The sequence below is a fragment of the Mirounga leonina genome, unplaced genomic scaffold (genome assembly GCF_011800145.1).
Source record: "Mirounga leonina isolate KUSES-001 unplaced genomic scaffold, KU_Mleo_1.0 Mir_104, whole genome shotgun sequence".
Classification (NCBI taxonomy): Eukaryota; Metazoa; Chordata; class Mammalia; order Carnivora; family Phocidae; genus Mirounga; species Mirounga leonina.
In genome coordinates this window covers 1,175,959-1,188,088 of record NW_023270231.1, presented here as the reverse complement: position 1 = coordinate 1,188,088, position 12,130 = coordinate 1,175,959, and the positions used below count along the sequence as shown (strand labels likewise).

At 46.7% G+C, this 12,130-nt stretch overlaps 1 long non-coding RNA gene across 1 annotated transcript in view; it reads right to left on the bottom strand.

Annotated features, from left to right (window-relative positions):
• Positions 1 to 5,859: 5,859 nt before the first annotated feature.
• Positions 5,860 to 12,130, bottom strand: part of LOC118015859 — a 37,349-nt gene continuing 31,078 nt past the window's right edge. The window contains exon 4 of the long non-coding RNA XR_004680713.1: positions 5,860 to 6,095. This is a non-coding gene — a long non-coding RNA (uncharacterized LOC118015859). The remainder of the gene's footprint in view (positions 6,096 to 12,130) is intronic.

The window sequence follows — 12,130 nt, the reverse complement described above, 5'->3', positions numbered from 1 at the left end:
GGAGCCATTAATGTCACCCCTGATTTACAGAGTGAAGGATAGGGGTACCCATCCACCTCGAGGACGTACCGATGCTGCCGGCTCCCTGGCGCCCCCTGGGCCTGGCCCCTCTGAGCGCCGCCTTGGTGACCTTGGGCGAGCCGCCCTCACCTCCGCGGGCCATGCTTGGCTCCTCCCCGCGGGCCTCGGCCGCGACACTGCCGGGAGTTGGGTTCGAACCCCCGGCCCGCCCGAAGGCAGGCCGTTAACTCTTGGGGACAAGGGTGCCTTCAAAGTGGGAGGCGAATTACCAACAGCCCTCCGCCCGGCCAAGCCCCCGAAACCGAGTGTTCATAGGCAGGAAATGTTTTTTCTTTCAAGTGCATTTCGTTTTTTCTAAAGAATTGCTTTGGGCGGAGTGAAACCGATGCAGGATTGGGACTCGGCGATCTGAGATTTTATCCTGGCGCTGGCCCTGCTCCTTACCAACTGCAGCAGTCGTCTCCTCCGTGGGCCTCAGTTTCTCTATTGTAAAATGAACCGGTTGTTGTGTCGGACAGTGATTTCAAACTTGGGTGCACATTCAATAAATTCTTATTAACCTCGTACTGTGGGGGCCTGCAGGGTCTAGAAAACGGGGTTTGGCAATCAATCAGGCTAACAAGGTCTCTATCGTCATGGAATTTACACTCTAAGGTGGAGAAAGACAAAGTGGTAAACAAGTGCTTGTCTAGTATCTATGAAGACAATAACTACTACAGTGGTAGGTTAGACTCGATCGGCTACTTTAGTTTGGATGATGAGGGAAACTTTGAATGCAGATTCCAAATGTTTTAGAATTAATTAAGTATGTCTGGGATGGGACGTAGAAACCTGCCTGTCTAAGAAGCCCCCTTGGGCTTAACCGATTAGCCGGTCCTACACTTCATTTGGAGAATTCCTGGCCTCTCTGACGGGCTGTGATCCCACCTGCTCCAGACCGAAGAGCCTGGGATGTTGGCCATCTCCAAGGCAAGAATTAGAACACTCGATGGGCTGGATATGGGAGGAGGCTTATTGAATAGCCTCTTGGAACTGCCCCAGGGGACAAGGTTGGTTGTAGAGTGGTTGTAACCATGACTACTGGGGAGAGGCACTGTTGGGGACATCCGGGCTATCTGATGTCTAGTCCCAGCTCTTCCCTAACTTGCAACTCAGCCTCTGCACCTTGGTCAGCATTCCCCTCTTCCCTGGGTACCCTTTCCTGGTGGTGAAATGGGAGTAAATTATGCCTGACTTGCTTCTACCCTCTCAGCTTTTGTAAGGAGTCAAGTGAGACAGTGTTAGTCAAAGTGCTGTGTAAATTAGAGAGATGGAGGCCAGTGCCTCAAAAGAGGTACCAAGAAAGGTAATGATTACAGGAATCTCAATGAATTTAAGCAGGATTCTTCATAATTGCATTATATATGCCCTTAATCAGAAGGTAAATCATTGCACCTTGCCATTCAAATGCACTATTTTTTATCGTACTTACTGATGAGTATTTCCTGAAGAGGTAATTCACACTAAGCCCTCTCCAAACTTTGTTAATAAGGGCCATTAGGGTCATTGTTGGTCATTCTGTTCCATATTCCTGTAACTGGAGATAGAAGGTAGAGGTGCCCCCATGCAACTTGTGAGGGGACCAGGACTCTGTGGATGAGTAACCTGTTCACACTACCCAGCAGTCAGCCTGAGCTGAACAAGCACCTCTGAGCTTGCTGTTTGGAGGCTGGAGGGACACTGGGATCTCCCCGGGGCCTGCTCTGTCCCAGAAAGGGGCTCCTAACCACCAGTGTGCCATTTTACAGATGGGCAAATTGGGGCCAGAGACAGTAAAAGAAAAGACTACCTCTTAAACTGAGGCTGTTAGAGCTAGAAAAAGGAATCTTAACAATTACTCAATTTCCTTGTTTTGCAGATGAGGACAGTGAGGTTCAGAGAAGTGAAGTTACTTAACCAAGGTCACACAGCTAGTTCAGGGCAGAGCCAGGTCTCACCCCTGAATTTCTTGATCCTAAATCCAGTAGATTTTTCTACATAAAATGATGGAATCGGGATTTGAGTTCAGGTCTTTAAAATTCCTGACCCACTGTGGCATTCTATATTCAGTTCTAAATATTAATAATGATCAAAACCAGTTAAGAGTAGCTGCTTTTATTGAGTAGCTACTATATGCTAGGTTCTATGAGAAATATTTGACATTATCTCATTTAATTCGCACAATAACCCAAAGAGATAGGTATTAATTCTTGCCACAAATATCTACTGAGTCCCTACTGTGTGCCTGGCATGGCGAGGCCCTGTGGCTGTACTCTTCAATCACAAAAGGTCACTGAAATTCAGAAAAGAAAGTAAGGTGGGTTGGGGTGCCTGGGTGGCTCAGTGGGTTAAGCGTCCGACTCTTGCTTTTGGCTCAGGTAGTGATCTCAGGGTCATGATCTCAGGGTTGTGAGATTGAGCCCTGTGTCAGGCTCCCACCCAGCGCGGAGTCTGCTTGAGATTCTCTCTTCTCCTCCTTCTCCCCCTCCCGCTCGTGCTCTCTCTTTAAAATAAATAAATAAATCTTTAAAAAAGAAAGTAAGGTGGGTGCCTGGGGTCACAGGCAGCAGCTAAATATCAGAGTGACCTGTTTAAGGGCAGTGTAACTTCCTAGGCCTTGTTCTTACCCACACCACACTGTAAGGCCTGCCTCTCTTCCTCCCATTGCTAAATCCACAAGTAATTACACAAAAACCATCAAATACACGGGCCTGGGAAAGATGCTAAAAATGTTGAATCTTGTCTCCCTAAAAAGCAAACTCCAACAGCAGGGAGAAGGGAAAGTAATTAAGCAGTATGTGACCCCAGGCTAAAAAAGAGGTAAGACAAGATTTACTTTGGGCAGAAAGTGACAGGGATCAAACTAACTTGCGTGGTGCCCAGGGCTTCAACACACATGTGTTTAAAAACAGAGACACAGAGTGAGAAAATCAAACTTAAAAATTGTCAAGTGGGTCCACATACCTATTTGTATTTAATTACGTGCTTTGTTTGCCCCCAGTGCTGACAACTTCCTGAAGAGAGACAGAGAAAGTCACCCCAGGGACCAAGGGACCCCGGAGAGCAGGGAGACCTGATAGATAAACTACAGCCCATCACCGGCTTTGCCGAATGACTTTGGGCAGCCTCTCTGCCTTCCCAGGCTTCCGTTTGTCTATCCACAAAATGCGAAGCATAGTACCTGCCAATGTGGTTTATGGATGTGAAAGCTACAGTTTCCATGAAACTTCATTCTTTTGTGGGGAGCACAGGTAAAGGGTCCAGTTTTACTCCTCTTTCAGTTTGATTTTCCAAAGGAACTTGTGTTTCTGGAAGAACTTGGGCTGTATAACTTATCTTCTGTTATCAGGGGCTCCTGGGCAGGAGGCCTCTAGGCAGACATGGGGGAGTGGGTGGGGTCAGCAAGGGAGGGGCCTTGGCCAATACGAACTGTGCCAGCCGGGGAGTGTTATTCCAAACTCTGAAAACTCTTGGGTTCTTTGGCACATGCCAAGCAATTTATTTCAGTTCGTGAGAGGAGGCTCAGCCTAGACCTCTTCTTGTGAAGTCAGTGCAAACAGTAATAGTTCAGTGGGGTGAGGATGGTGGAGTACTAATTGTTCCCGTAAGATCTGGTTAACCCCCAGAGCAACACTTTTGTGTAAGTATGATTATCCCCATTTTACAGATGAGGAAGTAGGCTCAGAGGCAGCCCAGCCTCTCCAGGGGGTTAGGAAAAGAGGAGAATGGGTTTGTAATGAAGGTGGTCAGACAGAGAATTTAACTTCTAACACATTCACCATTTTGAGTTAGAGACGGGCCTCATCCCAGCCTCTTTCTCTTCGGTACTATCCTCTTCCCCCAGCCCTGCTCCCCTCCCTGGCATGCCTGCACTTCTCAAATGGTCTCACAGGATGAGCTTGCCCACTAACTTCTCCCCGCTGCAGTGCAGCCTACCACACTGCCTGAGCCAGTTCTCTGACTCTTTCCTGGACTTTGATGAGCCCTGCCTCTGCTTAAAATCTCCCTACTCACACCCCACCCTGTCCTGCCACTTCTACCACACCCTATATTCCAGCAGCAGGGGATCACTCGCTGTTTCTTTCCTTCAACAAATATTAAGCATCCACGATGTGCCAGGTACTGCCCAGGCCCTGGACTTAGACAAGTGAGCAAGATACACAGGTTTCCTGCCTTCAGGAAGCTCCGGGTCTCACCCTGTGGGCCCCATGCTTTCATGCCTCAATTCATGGAATTCCTCTCACTGTGAGGTTCCTGTTCAGAGCGAGGTCCTGAGTACGAATCCCAGCTGGACCATCTGGTGCCTTTGAGCAAATATTTAACTTCTCTCTAAGCCTCAGTTTACCCATTTGTAAATTGGAGATGATAATAAACTACTTATCTCGTAGAGCTTCAGTGATCTTTAAAGGAGTTAATGTGTGTAATTTAATAGCACAGTGGCTGCACATAGTATGTGGTAAGTAAATATTACCTTTCATTACATGTATTATTGCCAGTAATGTCATTCCATTTCCACTTGTCCAGAATTCTACTTGTCCTTCAAGGCTCAGCACAAAATGCCAACTTCTTCACAAAATCTTACTTAATTTCCACAGCTAGAATAGATTTCTCCCCACTCTTAACTCCTAGTGGCAATTTCCCTAAAGCATATGGTATTTTTTACTTTCTTTCTGCCCTTAATTATGGTTACTTATGAGTATGCCTTATTCTCCGTCGAGATTGTAAGGTTTCTTGAGGGTAGGGATTGCAACCCATTCTTCTTAGTGTCCCTTATTGCACTCATCAGTGGTGCCTAATGCACAGCAGGCCCTCAATGTATTTTCTGGGAAAAGAAATGAATGAATGAATGAATGACTACAGGATCACTCCTGATCACATCAATGTTTGGTACCTAGAGTGACACTGTCAAGGGCCAAGTGCTAAATTTTATATATACTTAATATATATTGTATGTAATAAATATATTAATTATACATAAATATATATGTACTTTTAAATGATAAAATATGAAAATACAATGTGCTAACTTTAACAAACAGAAAATATTTTTAAGTCTAGCAAAGCAAAACCCACATATAAGCCCACAGCCCAGGGGAAATCACTGGCAACATGTTGGTGTATTTTCTTCTAGTCTTTTTTCTATGTATGTTTTACATAATTGAGATCATATTGCACATTCAGCAGTTTTATTTTTTGTTTCCCCACCTTAACACTGTATTATGAGCACTGTCTCCACATCATTGCAAATTCCCTTCCCACAGTAAGTTGTGTCATCTAGTGAGCACCTACGGTTTGCCTTACTTCACAGCTGCCCACATTCTGTTTGTGCTATATTGCATTTCCCAAAGGACTTTCATGGAGAAGGACAGATGTGATGATCCCCAGTTGGCAGCTGAAGAACTGAGGCTCCCAGTTCAGTTAATTGCTCCAGGATGCCGGGGCAACAGAATCAAGGTGAGAACCCAGGTCATACCCCTCCCATTCCAGACCCTTCTACCACCCCACAGGAGACACAGCACACTTTGAAATGCAACCCTCCACCCCCTGCTCCACCAGTCTGACAAACTCAGACAACTATGTTCAATCATTCCAGGGTCTGGAAACATCCAAGTTCATGGAGAGAGGTGGAAATTAGCAGCCAAAACGAAGGCAGAAGGCAATTTTCCTGGCAACATGACTGTCATCAGTCACAAGTACTGAGCTCCCAGAACAAAAGGACCCTGACCTGGGGACTAGAGTGGAAACAATAAAGGACAAGACATGTTCTCTGTCCCAGGGAACAAAACTCCCTACACTAGCAGTGTTCTCATCACAGACCACTTGCCTGTCCTTTACCTATAGCACAGGTAAAAAGGGTAAAGGGTTTGAGGTCAAAAGAGTTAGGTTCAGATTCAGGTTTGCCTACTTCCTAGCTGTGTGATGTTATGCAAGTTACTTCACTTATCTGAGCTTTACTGTCTCCATCTATAAAATCGTGAAAGGAAAATACTTGCCTGAGAAAATTCATTATGCCTTTGAGAAAGTTCCTTTGCCTCTCTCTGTGTCGGTTTTCTCATCTGTAAAATGGAGATGATAACAGCACTGACCGTTAGGGTTATTGTGAGGATTAAGTGAGTAAATGCACACAAAGTGCTTAGAACAGTGCCTGACAAATAGTACACACTGAATAAACGTTTGCTATTATTATCATTGGCACAGAATCAAGAGAAACACTCTTCGAATCCCACACACAAAACGAAGAACAAATGATACCCTAATCTAGAGATGAGGAAACCAACTCTCAGAAAGATGAGGTGTTTATCTGGAACCCTGATGCTAGCTGATGGCAGCTCCCGGACCGCTATTCCAAAAGCAAACCTTCCCTCTCCGGGTCATATTCTAGCTGTCGCAAGCTATCAGCCTTCTGGCCAATTTCAGCCCACAGGCGTGTTTTGTTTGGCCCACACAGTATTTTTTTTAACTGAATTTAAGTGTGATTAGATGGGCCTAGCACACACTTGTGAGGGTCAGGCCTAAGCCCTCCTCTGGTGTTTGTTACTCATAGCCAAGCAGCCAACTACCCTCATGAGCATAGGCTCATATGGCGCCAGTCACACAACACATGGTATAGACAAGTTCTGGAGACTAAAGATGAGCACAGGCCAGAAGGGCAGGGGAGAGGTAATCAGGGAAGCCTTCCTGCAGGTGGCTGTACATGAGCTAAAACTTAGAATTAGGGAGTGGGCTTTGTCCAGAATGGAAGGGAGGGTATGAGGTAGGGCAGATTACTTTAGCATTTGGGGACTTTCAGGGATGATGAGTTTCCTTGGCAGCGCTTCCCCAGGCTTTTCCCTTAGTCAAGAAGAGAAAAGAAATAAGCTGCCCCTTATTTCAGATGAGGCCATGTGACTCAGGAGGTCCAGAGTCAATACGCATTGTCAGTGTTTGTTGATGAATTGATCTGTGTCATCATCCCTGAGTACTCAGCACCATGCAAGGCACCTGGAAAGAGATGTGATCACATGAGCCGAAGTATGAACTAGGGCTCCTGCCCTCGGTGATAATAGCAAGAATAATAAGGATAATGGCAGGGTCTGTAACAGGCTTTTGTTGTTGTTGTTGTTGTTGTTGTTTAGGGTGGCACTTCCCAAGGTAAATTCTCCAGAATGTGAATAGGTAGTCTACCAGGATGGAATCTGTCACCAAACCATTTGGGAAGACATTGGGTTTAAGCAATGTAAAATAAACGTTTTGCTGTGGGATAGCTCGGGGTTTTTACCATTCATGGTGAATCTCTCAGAAAGAGAACATTCCCCAAACTCATATAATACAGAGCAGATCTGAGCTGGGTATTTGTGGAACTCCCTTTGAGAAACACTGACTCCCTTTCTGGGAGTGGTATAGACAAAGGGATGTAGGAAGAGGTCTGCCTCCCCGCTCTGGCTCTGCTGCTACTTCCTATGGAAACAAGAAAAGTCTCTTTTCTTCTCTTGACTTTAGTTTTCCATTTAAAAAAAGAAGTCTGAATGTTCAGGAAGGTTCTTCGTATCCTGGCAGTTTCTAACATTTTATTGATTTATTTGAAAGAGAGAGAGAGCACAAGCAGGGGGAGCAGCAGGTAGAGGGAGAGGGAGAAGCAGACTCCCCGCTGAGCGGGAGCCCGATTCAGGGCTCCATCCCAGGACCCTGAGATCATGACCCGAGCTGAAGGCAGACGCTTAACCAACTGAGCCACCCAGGCATCCAGGTGCCCCAGTTTCTCACATTTCATACCTCTCTGACAAAGAGGATGAGTGCTGGTCACAGGAATGAGGTGGGAAAAGGCCATGGCAAGCTGATGAAGATGCCTGACTATGTGTCCCAGCAACAGTCACTAGATCAGAGAGGTTTGCCAACTCCCACAGGGTCCCACAGCACTTGAGTTTCTAGATCTGCAACACATGGTAGGAAGAGAGAACCTCAAATAATGTGAGTGGCCTCATTACTTAATGTGGATAAAGTGCATAGAGATCAGTAGATAAAGATGAGGAATAGCCAGGCTCATTTTGTGTGAGTAGCAATGCCTGATGTGTTTTCTGCCAGCCTCTAGGGTGATGGGGCTCCCGGGGGGCCCCTCAACCAAGAAAAGCAGGAAATGTTCCGGCATGCCTGCCACTCTCCTGCAAGAGACCCTCCGGCGACTCTGTAACACAACAGGAATAAACTCCAGACCTGTCACCTCAGCCCACAAGACCCCATGTGCTCCAGACTCCATCCACCTCTGACTCCTCCTCTCTGCTCCCCTACCCTGCCCTTGCCCTGCACCAGCTTCTCAAACACATGGAGCTCTCCCCAGCCTGGGGGCTCTAGGGCACAATTCCCATGGCCTAGACCATGTGGCCCCCAACACACACACACAAACACCATACACTTCCCATCCTTCAAGCCTCAGTTTAAGCTGCACCCCCTTCTCAGAGAGACCGCCCTAGATCGACTTGGCTGGAGTACTCCATGTTCTTCATACCACAGATCACAATCTCTGACTTTATGTGCTTATCTCCTTTTGCCCATTTTCTCCAATAATGTATAAACTCCATGGGACTGGAGCTTGTGGCTGTTTTGTTCACCCTGAATTCCCAGTCCCAAGTAGAGTGCTTCACACGGTAGGCACTTAAAGTTTGGTTGAACGAATGCTATGTGGCCTCTGGCAAGTCGCTTCCCCTCTCTGGGCCGCTGTCTCCCCACGTGTGAAAAGCAGTGCTTGAATGAGGTGCTGCTGAGAACCTCTGCAGTTCTGACGGTGGTTCTGTGACTAATATCTGGGCCCTGGGCCCAGGAGTGAGTCTGGTATGCTGCATTTACCACAGCGCTGCACACGGCGCGCTGCTTTAATCAGGCGGCAGACACCCTGTAATTTCATGTTTGCTGTCCCTCCTCCCCAGTCCCTGGGCTGGGAACAATGCTGTCAGATTTCCAGGATGATCCCTGCACAGCCAAGTGGGAGAGGATGTTCAGTCTGAAAACTCAAGGGCCAAGAAGACTTGTCACTGTCGTGATAGGAAAGACTGGACTCTTTGGGAGTGTTCAACAAATCCTATAATCTCTGGGTAGAAGGGACCCTCCAGGACGCTTGGCCTGGCCATCTGCCTTAAAAGTAACTGCCCTCTAAACCTTGCTCAGTAGTGATCATGATCACCCAGATTCCACTTGAAGTGCTGGGAACAGGGCCCTCACTGACTCTTAGGGCCGCTCATCTCACCAATGAATAGTTTTAGGAAGCCCTTTCAGCAGCATGGTGGAACATGAGGCAGTGTAGCATTAGGGGCAAAAGTCTGGGCCTGACGGGCCCGGGAAGAATCCCCGCTCTGGCACCTCCTTGCTGTGTGAGCTTGAGCAAGCCATGAACTGTCTCTGTGCCTCCATTCATCTTCTGCAAAATAGGGAGAACCCTCGTTGGGCTGTTGGGAAAATTACAAGCATTAATGCGATTATGGCGATACAAGCATTAAAGGCGATACATGTCTGTTTTTATTAACTACTACCTATGAGAGTTCTCCTTGTTATTATTGTTTTTAGATCTTCTTGGACTCTGTTCTTGGGATTGGTAGATTTGTTTGCAAAAGAGACAGCGGGGCCCAGTCGAAAGACACAGGGCTGGGAATCCAGAGGGGTGGGCTTGCTGGTAATTATGAGAATATTTACTGTATTTACTTTTCCAGGCTTCGGGACCTCACCTGAGAAAGGGAAAGAGAATAATCCTTGTCCTGCTTCCTGTCGTAGAACTGATGTATAGGTCAAATGAGAAATAAATACGAAGGCTTTGGGAAGTGAAAAAATGCTCTGTGGATGTGAGGGATTTGTCTAATGTTGTTGGAGAGCACTTTTGTCTTTTAGCAAGGCACATCAGCTCCCAAACAGCAAAATTGGCTAAACTCAACCTATTTGGCAAACAGTGTGTTTTTGATACTTGTTGTGAATTTGAAGCTAATCCCTTCAGAATCTTCCTTCATTAATGCACTGGAGCAAACAAATTTGAGAAGGATTTATTTATAAGCATTTGGTACATTCCTACAGGATGCAGGGCTCGGTTTGGCAGATTTCTGACATCTTTGTTTATTGTTGTAATTATTATTTCTTCAGTTTCTCTTCTTCCGGAATCTGATCGGAAGGATCCAGGTGGGGTGCACTCACTTTGCAAATGTAGGCAGGACACAGCAGCTCTCCATAATTTCAGGAAGTCTGGTGTGACCTCTTTCAACACCTGTCATGTCAGTGGGCCTACAGCGGGAAGAAGCCCCCTAGAATCGGTCTTACTGTACAGATCAGAAACAGAGGCTCAGAGAAGGGAAGGTACTTGCCCAAAGTCACACAGCTGGTTCATGGCAGAGGCTTGACCAGGTAACCAGGTCTCTTGACTCCAAACCCCATACTCCTTCCAACAGTTCTATGGAATCTTGTGATTTCTCTAAATTAGCTGATTGTGTACCAAAATCTTACAATTCACGGGGGTTCACATTTGTCAAAACTCATTGAACTGGGGGTGCCTAGCTGGCATGGTAGGTGGAGCATGTGACTCTTGATCTCAGGGTTGGGATTCAGGCCCTGCTTTGGATGTAGAGATTACTTAGAAATAAAACCTTAAAAAAAAAAAAAAAAAAAACACCCAAATCCTCATTCAACTGTACACTTAAAACCTGAACAGGGGGCGCCTGGGTGGCCCAGTTGGTTAAGCGACTGCCTTCGGCTCGGGTCATGATCCTGGAGTCCCGGGATCGAGTCCCGCATCGGGCTCCCTGCTCGGCGGGGAGTCTGCTTCTCCCTCTGACCCTCCCCCCTCTCATGTGCTCTCTCTCTGTCTCCCATCCTCTCTCTCAGATAAATAAGTAAAACCTTTAAAAAAAAAACAAAACAAAACCTGAACAGGATTTGGGGTTAAATTTAACTCAATTTTTAAAAATGATAACATGGTGTAGCAGAGTCCTATTTCATGAGGGAGTCGGTGTCTAAGGCCAGCATTAAGGCAAAATTAAGCCCTTCGGCTGGAGCAGCATGGTGACTTAGCTGGTGTTTCTGCAAGCATTGTTAACAGCCTGCTGCTGCTTCAGAAGGTCCAGATGAGAGGCTGACTGCCGTGGGGGGGGCAGGCTGTGACCGAAAGAATGTAGCTCTACAAAAGGAGGATACGGGGTGTGGGGAGAGGCACAAGTGGGAACCAAGACTGTGAAGGGAATGGTAGTTTGGGGTACTGCACGCACACACGCACACACACGGGCCTCCCTGAGCAGGTCCTGCTGCAAGTTAACAGAGGGCCTCAAGCTGGGGACAAGGATCCGAGGGAACCTGGGACCCAGCATGTGAGTTAAGTCAGGAGAATTTCGGGGCCTCTGAGGGGCAGGGCTGAGGGGACGAGGTTGGAGCAGGGCTGGAAAAAGCTGGCACACTGGAGAACCCCTCATTCAAGAAGTGAGGGCTGCGATGGGGAACCAAGGAAGAAGGAGATAAACAGCTGGAGGACGTTGAAGAGAGACTGTTTGGAGGTAGCCTGGTTTTTGAGGAGAAAGCAAGTAGCCTCAGTTGACCTGCCGCAGTGTGGCAAAACTAGTAACTATCTTTTAATAAGTAAACAACCTAGGGGCGCCTGGGTGGCTCAGTTGGTTAAGCGGCTGCCTTCGGCTCGGGTCATGATCCTGGAGTCCCTGGATTGAGTCTCGCATCAGGCGCCCTGCTTGTCAGGGAGTCTGCTTCTCCCTCTGACCCTCCCCCCTCTCATGTGCTCTCTCATTCTCTCTCTCTCAAATAAATAAATAAAATCTTAAAAAAATAAAAATAAAAAAAAAATAAGTAAACAACCTAAAATGTGGAGTGATGGAGTTGGAGGTTGATCCACAAAGCAGAATATGTTTAATGAGATTAGATCTGATACGTTTCAGAACAATTTGTTAGTTGTTTCTGTATAAAAAGGAAGATTCCAGGCTGCTCAGTGTCCAAAGGGTTTGTTCTTTTGAGGACTTGAAATATTTTTCCTAGAGCTGTATTCAAATGATACATTTGTTCACCTCACACCCCTTTGGATGGCTACTATCAAAGAAGGAAGGAAGGAAGGAAGGAAGGAAGGAAGGAAGGAAGGAAGGAA